This window comes from Caretta caretta, chromosome 27, assembly GCF_965140235.1.
Source record: "Caretta caretta isolate rCarCar2 chromosome 27, rCarCar1.hap1, whole genome shotgun sequence".
NCBI classification, from domain to species: domain Eukaryota; kingdom Metazoa; phylum Chordata; order Testudines; family Cheloniidae; genus Caretta; species Caretta caretta.
The window spans coordinates 11,887,833-11,900,019 of record NC_134232.1 but is presented as its reverse complement, the minus strand read 5'-3'; the positions used below and the strand labels follow the sequence as shown (position 1 = coordinate 11,900,019).

The 12,187-nt window shown below is 53.6% G+C and overlaps 1 protein-coding gene across 4 annotated transcripts in view; it reads left to right on the top strand.

Annotated features, from left to right (window-relative positions):
• Positions 1-12,187, top strand: part of SRCIN1 (SRC kinase signaling inhibitor 1) — a 193,558-nt gene that overhangs the window by 28,222 nt on the left and 153,149 nt on the right. Inside the window, exon 2 of one of the 4 annotated variants that reach the window (XM_048829845.2) lies at positions 3,118-3,180. The exons of the other annotated variants lie outside the window; for them this stretch is intronic. The gene's annotated coding sequence lies outside the window, so the exon portion shown is untranslated. The remainder of the gene's footprint in view (positions 1-3,117; positions 3,181-12,187) is intronic. 4 annotated transcript variants of the gene reach the window in all.

Sequence of the window (12,187 nt, the reverse complement as noted above, 5' to 3'; positions counted from 1 at the left end):
ATTGACCAAAACGGCTTCAATTTTTGCAGGGGTAATGAGTGCCCACAACTTCAGCTGAAATCCCCAGGCACTTGGCACCTTTCAGAAAAATCCGGCTGCTTTTATTTAGGTACCGACCAGCAGGGACCCAAGTTGGAATGTTTTGGCCTTAGAACCTGGTCTGAGCCTTGGCACTCCCGGTCTGCCGAGGCATTAGCCCAGTCACACTAGAGCAATCTGAACTCCACACTAGCACCTTTCTGGTTATGTGTGTTACATTAACACCTCGAGGTCCCAGCTGAGACCAGGGCATTTTGCTAGGTGCTGTGCAATGCCCCAATGGACAAGGACCATGAAGGATGGGAGGAGAAATGGGGGCACGGAGAGTGGAAGTGACTTGCCCAAGGTCATGCAGCAGGTCAGTGGCAGAGGGGGGATTAGCGCCTAGCTAGTCCCACTCCAACTCCCTACCGACTGGGCCATGCTGCCACTGTAACATATGCCATTATGGTCACCAGCTTGGTTCTGGTTGCGGTGTAGATCAGGTCTCACTCGGTGCCACGGATCAATTGATTTATGTTGTCCCGGTAAAGGGGGTTTATCACATTCTCCAGGCTGTATTCATTGGCCTAGTTACACCGTCCCTGGTGGGAGGGAGGGGACTCCTGGAGAAGGCCCTGGCCTGCTTTGCCACTTGTGTGAACCCACAGGGCCATGACCCAGAAAGGCAGTGATGGAAAGACTGATGCTCCTGCGAGGACAGCGGGGATCAAAGGGGGGGCCGTGGAGGGGGAGAGAGAAGAGAAGTCAAGCAGCAACAGCAGAGATGCTTGAGGAGAGCAGAGCTGGAGCCGGGTGCAGCTCCCTCCCCCCCCCCCCCCCATGCCGCTGCCAGCCCTTAAAGAATGAGGCTCTTGTGAGAGCCGAGGCCTCCCCCACTCCCTCGCCCCCAAGCCACACAGCCTTGAAGCGCGCAGAAGGGAGAAGAAAACAACAGCCCCAGTCCCTAAACACAAAGGATCAAAGGGAGGTCTGGGGCCATGTGTCCCATGCGCCTGGCACAGCTTGTACTCAGAAGCATCCCGGTCAAAAGGCTTTTTAGTCCGTAGGCCCATCAGGAAGCTGGGGGGCGAGACCTTTAACCCTCCCGTGCCATGTTTCCAGCTCAGGTGGAGGGGGGTGTGTGCGCCCACTGCTAAATACAGCCACCCAGAGTTTAAAGAAGAGCCTGCTTGGTGCTGGGATTTCATTTGCTCGTAACAATCACGTCAGGGATAGCCCAGCTCGGAACAATACGCGGATCAGAGCCGTGATTGCTGAGTGGTTGCCGGGAGCCACAGGCAGAGTTTGTCCGGCAGGGTGGGGCCTGTGGCATGAGGGCTCCCGATGGTGGCGATGCCGTGGGATCTGCCGTAACGATAACGATGCCCGGCTCGGCATGTGGCAGAACCCGGGCGTCTGCATGTGGCAGGATGGAGGCGTGCGAACCCGGTGGGTTTATTGCCACCTGCCCTGAAATGCGCGTCGTCCCCCCTACGCGCATCACGGCAGACAGCTAACCCCATGGTGGGGAAGGCAGACGCAGCCTTCTGTGAGCAACAGTTTATGGCGGCTAATTCAGGCTCAGCCGTGTCCCAGCTCCAACTCGGGCATCATCATGGTCCGTGCATTCTGGGTCACCGCTGAGGGGATTCTGAGAGCATCACTGTACTGCGAGTTCTCTGCTGGAGAAGGACCTTCGAAAGAGACCTGTCCAGCCTTGGGCTGATCAGGAAGCCAAGGGAGAGGAAGCTGGAGGATTTATTACAGAGCTTGTCCAGGCCTTGAGGGAGAGGGGGATTGTCTGGTATGTTTTATGACAGTGGCTTATTTGTAGACTCCCCTCCGGGGATGTGGCAGTCAGGGCGTAGGACCGTGCTCATAGCCGGGAGTTTTTCTCTCAGTCCGGTTTTTCTTTTGCTCACCACTGTGCTCTGGGGTAAATAACGGATCTGAATCCACTTGGCCCCTGGTGCCTCTCTGTAAGGCAGGGCATGTGGCCATAACCACAGAGTTGCGGGTTCAATGATTCCCACTGCCAAAAAAAAAAAAAGGCCTGAGGCCAGATCCTCCACTGGTGTAAATCAGCGTAGCCTTGTTGATTTCAGTGGAACTATACCAGCTGTGCCAGGTGAGGGTCTGGCCCCTAGTTTTTAAAGGTGTTTATTCTTTGTCTATGGAGAGTTCTGTGTTTTCCTAACCCTGCTCCCCCAATATATATGTGTGTATGTGCACCCACACCCAAAAACGCTCGTGTGCAAGCACACACACACACACACACACACAGAGGTGGAGTGGGCCATCTGGTCCAGCAACAAAGGTTTTCTGTAAGCCGGTCTTCTGGGTTTATTTTCTCTTCGAATCCTCCACGTTTTGAAGAAGAGGCACAGTGTGACTGGGGGTTATTGAAACGCAGGAACTCCAAGAGAAGTCATCTGGATCCAACCCTCTGGTAACTGTATAGGGAGCTCTGTCTCCAGGCAGGCACCTCTCCCTTCTGACTACCAGACAGCCGCATTTATAGTTTCCTGGCTTTCCTCCAAGGGCCTGGCTGTGTCTTCGGTTCCACGGCCTGCTCAGTGACTCCTTGCTGTGGCTGTGTAAAGGGATCAAAGCAGGCCACTGACTCTCTGGTTGTTGATGTACCAGCAGACCTTCTGAACCCTCGTCTTCTGTTTGTACGTGTGTGTGTGTGAGGGAGCAGTGCTCTCTGTGTGTGGACAGGAGGGAGCTGGCAGGCGTGCGAGTCATGTCTGTGTGACTAGTGGTAAACGGATCTCTCCATCCAGGCTTGGGCGTGCGAATGGTACCACGGAGGTACTGTGTCTATGTGCATATGCTTGCCGTGCTCCTTGCCTGCTCGTTACATGGAGCCGGTGGTGAGCAGAGACCACAAGACTGTAAAATTCCAGCCATTCTCTCCTTCCCGTCATTCACTGATTTTATTTACGTATCGGATCCTTTCTCCTGCTGCGCTTGTGTTTTCTCTCCATTTAGCCTGATTTATTCATTTATTCTCTCCACCCCTCCATCCCTGGCAAACTTTGCCTTCTGGGTCGTGTTCATTCATGAATTTCCTCCTTTCCTGTCCTTAACCAGGGCTCCATCGAGTTGCAGGTGGAAAGAAGCCAGGACTCTGTTCCCTTTGTTTAAAGTCACCAGGTTAGTAAATGTCGGGGGGAGGAGGGCTGGCAGTGTCCCCGCCCCCCCGCCCCTCTTGTTGAATGTTTAATGTTTCACCTCCACCTCCCTCTCCCCACCCCCAAACTCTCAGCTGACTATTGCAGAATCACTCAGCACTAAACCCTTCCCTGCTGCTCTTGGCTACACTCCGTGGGAAGCCTGAGGGCCAGTGCCCCAGAACAGTATTGTCAGATATTATGGCCATGTGAAGCCAGCACCTGTTCCTTGTTGATGTGGGGGGGAAGAGCCTGGAATGTGGGATCCTATGGGGATGGGCCTTGATTTCTGTAGCACTAAAGCCACCATGTTCTCCCTCCCGGGTGGAGGGGGCAAGTCGATGGCAGGGGCGGATACAGAGAGAGAAACCTCTCGATCCAGTTGGCGTCATGTGAAGAGGCAGAACCCTTAGCCAAGCAGTTGTGGCAATGTGCAGTGCAGGGAGCGTTTAAAACAAAAATCAGAAGAAAGTGAAATTCACCCGAGTCTGTTCAGCAGCAACCCCTGCTGGGTCTGTCAAAATAATAGATTATATTTCTATGGCGTCTGTTGGCCTCCAATGTTCTGGGTGTTTTCCTTTGCAGAGAGACAGCTACAGCAAAAGTTTAAACGGGGTTTTGGTTTTTTTTAAGTGAAAACTGCATTAGACTCTTGTCAATCAGGAGCAGGTGCTATGATTTTAAATAATAATAATGTCTCCAAATCCATCACGTCGTGCTGCTGTGTCTGCCGGCAGAAGACGGGCCTCGATGCCGCGGTACTCCTGCGCTTTCTGCACCCCCTTCCTGATAACGCTCTCTACCGGGTGGATCTCTGTGATCTCACCCTCTGAATATCTGCAAGGGGGGGAGGTAGGATCTACAGCCCTCCTCACGCGGCTTCTTGTCCTTTGCCTCATTTCTCTTCAAGGTTAGATCCAGAAATGACACACACCAGCTATCGTCACGCAGTCATCGTTTGTTGTATTTATCTTAACTAAAGCCTTGGCTAAAATCCTGGCCCTATTGAAGTCCCCCTGGGAGTTTTGCTGTTGACCTGGTGGGGCCAGGGACTTCACACCTTGCTTCCTCAGGGGTTTGAGCCGCTTCTGTAGCTTTGTCTGTCGCACAATACGCAATGGTCCTCCAGGGAGAGAAGCATCTCCCAGCCCCTGCCTGGAGCAGTTTGTCTCAAGATGCGCTACCTTTGAGTGACCTGCTGTTAGCTACAGACCTAGAGAACGTGTAGTGTCGACACTGGGTCTGTCTACACTGCAGTCAGAGATGCAGCAAGTGTCGACAGCCCTGAGCTCGCTTGGATGTAGCTAGCTCGAATGACAGTGAAGCTGTGGCAGCAGACGCTAGCCACTCGAGTTCATACCCAGGGTCCCAGGCGGGCTTGTGCAGCTCAAAGCTGTTTCGGGGCCGTCTACCCGTGCTGCCGTCACACCTCTGGCTGCAGTGAGGACAGACTCAAAGTTTCTACGCTGGTGGCACACATGCTAGTTTGAAGGAGGGTAAGTTGCATGGGTGCATGCGCTGGCGAGTCTGTCTGTCCGTCCGACGGGTTTGCACTGGCGGCTGCATTCCCAGTGTAAGCAAGGCTTTAAACCCGATTGTGGCTGGTGGGGAAGGACTGGAGATGCAACAAACAAAGCCAGCAAAACGCTGGGGGAGCCAGGCCTCCGTGCATGAAGATAGTGGGAGGAGAGTCCAACCCTTGGAGAGAGGTTGGAGAGGAGGCTGTGGGTTGGGATCTTACCCTGTTCTGAGTTCTTGGTCAGGGGTGTGACGATGTGACCCAGCAGGGAGGGGGGAGTGTTGACCTGGGAATGTGCCCTGGGGATGGGAGACCTGAGAGCCTGTAACCTGAGCCAGGAGGGGGAGGGGGAGGTGACACCTCTGCCCAGGAATGTGAACAGAGGCTGCAGAAGGGAACCTGCTGGGGGGGTTTAGTGTCAGTTTGGTGCTGGGTGGAGGAATGCAGGGAACCCCAGGGCTGGGGTCTACGCTCCCTGCTCCCCCAGAAGGACTGGACTGAGGGGTCCTGGTTGTACTCACAACCTCTGTTTTGGACTGTGTTCCTGTTGTCCAATAAACCTTCTGTTTTACTGGCTGGCTGAGAGTCTCAGTGAATCCCAGGAAGAGGGGTGCAGGGCCTGGACTCCCCCACACTCCGTGACAGGGGGCATGGCCTGTGAGCCACTGAATCTAGGCCCAGTGTCTAGGGCAGGCATTGGCTTTGTGTCATACTTAGCATGTGACCTTTTCAGGCAATTTCTCCTCTCAATTCCCCCATCGGTAAGATGGGGTGAATGTGACCTAGCCACTGTGCTGGGGCTCGTTGTTTGGGGGCCTGTTTGAAATGTTGCTCTACCTAGGCTTGCCCTGGGTCTGTGTGGGCACTGAGAACAGGGGTAAACTTTTGCTTCGCTGCGCCAGCGGGATACGTTTTAGTGTCGTCCGTGCAGATGGCTTGTTGACCTGTACCATAACCCGTTATCCTGACACCTGAGTGGGGCTAGCCGGCTAGGAGAGCAGCAAATGGCTAATCCCCTGTGTCCATGTAGGAATCTGACTGGGGGCTGTGAACTTTGCTTTGTCTTGCTTGTGGTCCCAGAATTGTACATGAAATTAAACTCCTGTCTCAGAAAGTTTTGCGTCCTTGATGCTTAGCTGGTGAGCAGGTTGCAAGCTTGTTTCCTTGGGGCTGCACATGAAGGGAATCTTGGAACCGGTGCACCTGGCGGTGGGAGCCTGTGGTTTTCTTGCAAGAGTCAATCCCAATTTGGAGGGGCTTGTCCCGTGCATTTCCAGGCATTAAAACAGGTCCAGTGTAGGTCTGCCACTCATCCCAGTGCTTCTGCGTTGGTTCCAGGTCTCAGAATTGCCACCCACAGCCACCAAATGTCATCGTGTTGTCAAAATGCTCCATGTGCCCTGAAAACATAGCAGTTGTGGTGATGGGGTGTGGGGTTTTGAGTTTTAAGATGTGCTGGTCAGTACTTAGGGTATGTAAAAAACAGTCCAGTGAGAGCCAAAAGGAAGGGTGATCTAGAGGTTAGGACATTGGACTGGGACCCAGGAGGTCCAGCTTCAGTTCCCAGCTGTCACGCTTCCTGGGAGTACCCAGAGTCAGGAGGCATCTTGCTGCCACCTGCCCTTATCATGGGGAAGTCTTGTCTGTGCTGGCTGTGTACCAGCTTCCCGACTCCACCAGCCTTTGCCACCCCAAGCACTGCCTGCCAGGCCTCCGCAGGCCTTCCTCACCCTGTACCGGTCAGTGATAGGCACACGCCCACCTCCGAGTCCTCCAACCACCCCTCTGGAGCTCCCAGCCCCTGTTCCACTGTGCACGCCCAGAGCTCTCAGACTCCCTGCTCCCAAAGGCATCGTTCACCCCAGCTTGCAAGGTGGAGCTCGGAATCTCCACCCCGCTTAGCACCCAGCACTCGGAGGTATCTACCCAGTGATGCCAGGAATACATTTATCCTGTCGTTCGGGCCGATAGACGCTAAGAATATTGGAAACAAATAGCTCCAGAGACAAAAATCATAACGTGCTTTCTACCTCACAAGGCATCCCCCCTCCTCCTGCAAGCCCACTTATCCCAAGTCCCTTTCCCAGCATTCTCAGCCAGGTTGGCTGAGATCTCCCTTCCCTAAGACCAAGCCCGCTGGCAACTTGTCTTCATGTGTGGAAGGGTGCTGCACCCCCAAACATACCACAACAGACCTCTGATGTGCACCTGGAAAGAGGGTCCTTCCCTCCATGGATGTTTCCCTCGGCCTGTTCACTCCCTTCGGAAGGCTCCACCAGCTTGTGGCTCAGAATGCTCCCAGACACCTATTGTCTGTCGCACAATACACAATGGTCCTCCAGGGAAAGAAGCATCTCCCAGCCCCTGCCTGGAGCAGTTTGTCTCAAGATGCGCTACCTTTGAGTGACCTGCTGTTAGCTACAGACCTAGAGAACGTGCTTTTTAGTGTGTGTCTGTAACTCCTCCCGTATTTTCCGTCCATACATCTCGTGTGGCGCAGGCTTTTGGTACACACCATTCATGATCCCTTTTGGTGAACCCATGGGATCCCTGTACTCCTGCACCCTCCACCAGTTGGCATCCGGGGTCCTTGGGTCACACACACCTTGGGCAAGGCCAGGAGGGCTGGATTTTCAGCAGCCCCTAGCAGGTTCCTACAGTGACACTTTGGGCCAGTATTCATATAGCTGGAGCTGATTATGGGTCTTTTGAAACATGCCCTTCCACATGTCTCTGGGCTTCAGTTCCCACCACTAAATGGGGATAATCATCCTTCCTTTCTCCCCACCGGTGACGAGGTCAAAGCAGCAGCCTGGAAAGGGTTAAGAAGCAACCACTGCCTATCACATGGATATATAAGGAGCGGGGGTATCAGGCATACGGGGGAAGGATGTGTCCTTTGGCCCCAGGTTGAGGCAGGGAGGCCTCTGAGGATTGTGAGCAGTGGGACAATAAGCAATGCCCCAAAGAAAGACCCTTAAGAGGATTTAGGCGTAGAGTTGATTTCCCCTTCCCTGAAACCAGTCACCAGCCCTGTTTGTGCCTCTCTTGTCTATTCATACTCTGAGCTCCCTGGGGCATGGATCACGCTCTCTGTGTCTGTGCACAACGAGGCCCTGAGCTCAGTTGGAGTCTCCAGGGGCGTGGCTGCACTGCCAACCCCTCCCCGCGGCAGCGAGTCTCAGAGCCGGGTCAACTGGCTCAGGCTCAGGGAGCTCATGCTATGGGGCTAAAAGTAGCCGTGTAGAGGTTCCCATGCAGGCTGGAGCCTGGGCTGTGAAACCCAGCAAGGGGAGCGGGTCTCAGAGTCCAGGCTGCAGCCCGAGCAGGAACGTCTGTGTAGCTATTTGTAGCCCCATAACGCAAACTGGAGTCAGTTGACCCAGGCTCTGAGACTCCCTGCTGAGTTATTTTTTTTCTCCAGTGTAGACATATCCTAGGGGTCTAACTACCTGCACACGAAGCCTGGGCTGCAATTCAGGTTTGAGCCCAAGTCCCGTTTCCGTCCACACACAAATCAGGTTGACTCAGGTCAGCGAGCACTTAGGACATGGGTCCTCGGACCCTGCTACGTGGAGGGTCAAACCCAAGCCCTGCTGAGACTCGGGTCCGAACCCTGTCATTTTGCAGTGTGGACGCAGCTCTAGCCGCAGACCTGAGTCAGATGTTCCTCGCAGTGCAGCATGGACACATCAGTATGGCTGTGAGACCCGGGTCCAGCAATTGTAAACTGGGTTTACAGGCTTTAGAAACACCGAGTCCACAAGCCCAGGTTCCCTAGACCTGGGTTTATAATGCAGTGTGGACACACCTTGCATGTTACCGTAATACACCTAATACTAATAATCCAATTGATGCATTGGCCCAGTGTCGAAAGGAGACTCTTCCCAGAGTATTCTATCTGAACGCCCACACCCTACTCCACAGCGGGAGATGAATAATCCTTACACCTTGCACCAAATTCTTTGATGCTGTTGTGCCAGCCAGGCCCGGGCCTGGCAACAGCGACCTTGGGCGTGACACGTCCCCGTGCTGTAATGCAGCATACTGCCCAGAAGCTGGGCCAATCCTGTGTGCCCCCCGCCTGCGTTGTGGATGTGAGGAGGCTAAACAAACCCAGCCCACTTTCTCCAACCACCTGAAAAGCCAAATGAAAAACTCACCCGCCAAATGCGCAGTGGAAAACAAGTCGCTTTCCAACCAAGCCATGTGCTCACAGCACCCTTTCTAATAAGCCCCATTGGCCTGAACTTCAAAGAGACGGGTGGGGGGGGGGGGGAAGAAGACCTGCTATGTTTTTCTAACAGCCCTGCCGCAGGGCATGCATCTGCCTCCTCCCAAAGAGGCTCATCAGCTGCCTACCTGGCCCTGGCCCGCTGGCAGAGCAGGTGCCTAGATCTGGCAGGCAGGAGGGGCTGGCAAGCTGAGAGTGCCCTGGGCTGGTCATGGGTAGGAAGTGCAGTGGAAAGGGAAGCTGGGTGGGAAAAATTCCACTGCTTGCTCCTCTTCATCCCAGCAGCTCGTTAATGATTTCAATAATTAAACTCCACCTGATTTGTGTGGCTTTGTCTCCCATTTAGGAGGCAGCCCTCTTGGCTAAATTTGCTGTTTTTTTTTTACGGGGCTCATGTTGTTCTCGTCCACTGCAGATCCTCCTTTTGGCCGGGATGAGTAATTGGCTAGAAATGAGCGAAGGCCGTCAAGAGCCAATTGCACCTTATTACCAGCAAGCTCAAATCCCAATCCGGGCACTGGGCGAAGGTCTCTGGCAGCTTTGCAGCAGGGTAGCTGATGCCTCTGGCAGCCTGTGGTGCTTGCTAGGTAGCCCAGTCCTTCAGTGGGGGCTAATGTGAGCAATGGTGTATGAGATGAGGTCTTACTCTGAGCCCACTTGGCTGGTTGTCCTTGTGGAGAACAGTGAGATCTGTGTGAATGGCAAGGATGACCGTGTGGTGAAAGCATCTTAAGAGACCTTGGGTCACTTCCCAGCTCTGCCACTGACACTCTGTGTGACCTTGGGTGAATCACTTAATTGCTCTGTGCCTCAGTTTCCCCATCTGTACTGCACAGATGATAATAATCCTTCCTTTGTCTTTTTGGCCTCTCTCAGTACAGTGCCCCACATAATGGAGCTTCAATCTCCCTCTGAGCATGTGGGCGCTCACATTTCACAAATAGTATCAACACCAGTCCCTCCTTTCCTGTGATGGCTACTAACCCTGGACAGTGGTTAGGCCACTGGTGTATGGAGATCATGGCCTATCCTGCTGACTAGTATTGTCTTCTTGTTTCCTTCCACTCCCCTGTCTGTGTGTATCCATCTCTTGTTGTATACTGACTGTAAGTTCCATAGGAAAGGGCTATCTTTTTATTCTGTGTTTATACAGCACCAAGCGCGGGGGAGCCCTGGTCCAGGATTGGAGCTTCTAGATGCCACTGCAGGACAAATGATTGATGAATAGAGTCACAGACTTTAAGGCCAGAAGTCACAGGCGCCGACTTTCTCATTTTCCCAGGGGTGCTTGACTGAGAGGTTTCTGAAACGTTTACCCCTCCTATTGCTTTCCTAAGGGCCAGGGCATTAACCAAGTTTTAACTCTGGGAATGTTCCCATTAAGGACTTCAGATTCTCAGTGCAGTTTCTTTATTTCCCTGCCCTCCGCCGTTGTGCAGCATGGCTGTGTACCCTTAAACCGCTGCCTCATTGGGATGCTGACCTGAGAGGGTCAGGCTGAGGTTGACCCAGCCAGCCCCTTGGGCAGCTCCATCGCTGGGCACCTTCAACTGGTCTGCAGAACATGAAAGATCAGGGGAGAGTGATGAGGTCGTTTGGACGGCCTTCGGAGACTGCTGAGGATCGGCACTGGAAGGGTTATAGCCGCATGCTGGAAGCCAGTGATTAAAGGCTCAGAGAGCAGGCCTTATAGTGATAGACTCCAGGACCCCAATCTGTTTAGCCTAACAAAGGAAGGTTACAGGGTGAAGCGCCTACATGGGAAACAAATACGTACTGTGGGCTCTTCAATCTCGCAGGCAAAGGTCTGACGCGAGCCAATGGCTGGAAGTTGAAGCTAGACAAATTCAGACTGGAAACAAGAGGCACTGGACATTGGAACGACTTCTTCCACTGGGGTGGGTTCTCCATCACTGGCCATTTGTAAATGAAGAACCATTTGAAGGGAGATGCTCTGGTTCGAACCGGAATGAATTCAGGGCAGTCCTCTGGTCTGTGTTACGCAGGAGGTCAGGCTCTGTGATCACAGTGGCGCCTTCAGGCCGGCTGGTCTTAGGAGCTAGGTTCTGGTTCCTAACTTGCTGTTTGACTCAATGTAGCCAGCTGCCGGATGGGTCTCAGCTTCCCAGCGGGCAGTGGAAAGCTTTGCTGAGTCCCGCTGGCAAAGTGTTTGGAGGCCCCTGGCATGGCTGGGGCTGTGCCAAGTAATGACACTGAGGCCATGGGAAAGGAGATCCCCTCTTCCCCAAGGCGCTGTGAACATGTGTGGGGCCCGTCCTCCGGCCTGAACTGCTCAGGGATTCTGCCCCAGCCCTTTCCTTTCCCTGCGCTCACAGAAATGGGACATTAATGCAGCTGATCCCATCTAATCGCCCTCCCCCGGCGGGCGACCCAGGGAGGAATAATTCACAGCGTCAACAGCTTCTTAATAACTCTGTGCTTCAAGTCAATTTCCAGAGCGCTCGTTTGCCTTTTAATTAAAATTACCATTTTCCCAACAAAGAAAAAAAAAATCAACAAACCAACAACAAGCCAGCCTAGCCTCCTTCCTCCTCTCCTGTCTGATGTGGTCTAAGCCTTCTAACTGCAGCGTCCCGCTGGGACCCACTCCTGTCGTCTGTCGCCCCTTCCCTCATTGCAGAGGGGCAGCATTGCGTGTGGGCAGCCAGGCAGGCCTCGCCTCTCGGCTCCAGTCTGTGTTATTAAAAGAACTGCAGTGACTGTAGGTGCCTTGGGCCAGATCCCCAGCTGGTGTAAATTCGGGGAGAGATGGTTATTCACACCCAGCACCAGCAGGTTATGTACAGCAGTGGTTGGACTGCGATGGCCAGCATCAATTTAAACTAGGACGGCCCAGTGCTTGGAGCACTAGCCTGGGGCTCGAGTGGACCTGGCTTCAAGTTCCTGGTTTGCCCCAGATGTCTTGCGTGACCTTGGGCAAGTCACTTAGCCTCGCTGTGCATTACTTCCCTATCTGCGTAATGGGGATAATAGCATTCAGCCTTAGGCAGGGGGATGGGCTAGAAATTGTTTGGGATAATAGGGGTTTCAGGATCCTGTTTTTCGCAGCCCTCTGTGACCCATATGTTCATTTGTCTGTGTGTAATGCAGTCAAATAAAGCCGCGTCTTTTTAAAGGAAGAATTGGAGCTAAATTCTGCTCTGCTGTTTGTGTGAGTGAGGTGCCCCTCGGACTCCACCCGAGGCGTGTGTGTGCTTATCTGAGGGCAGAACTGTC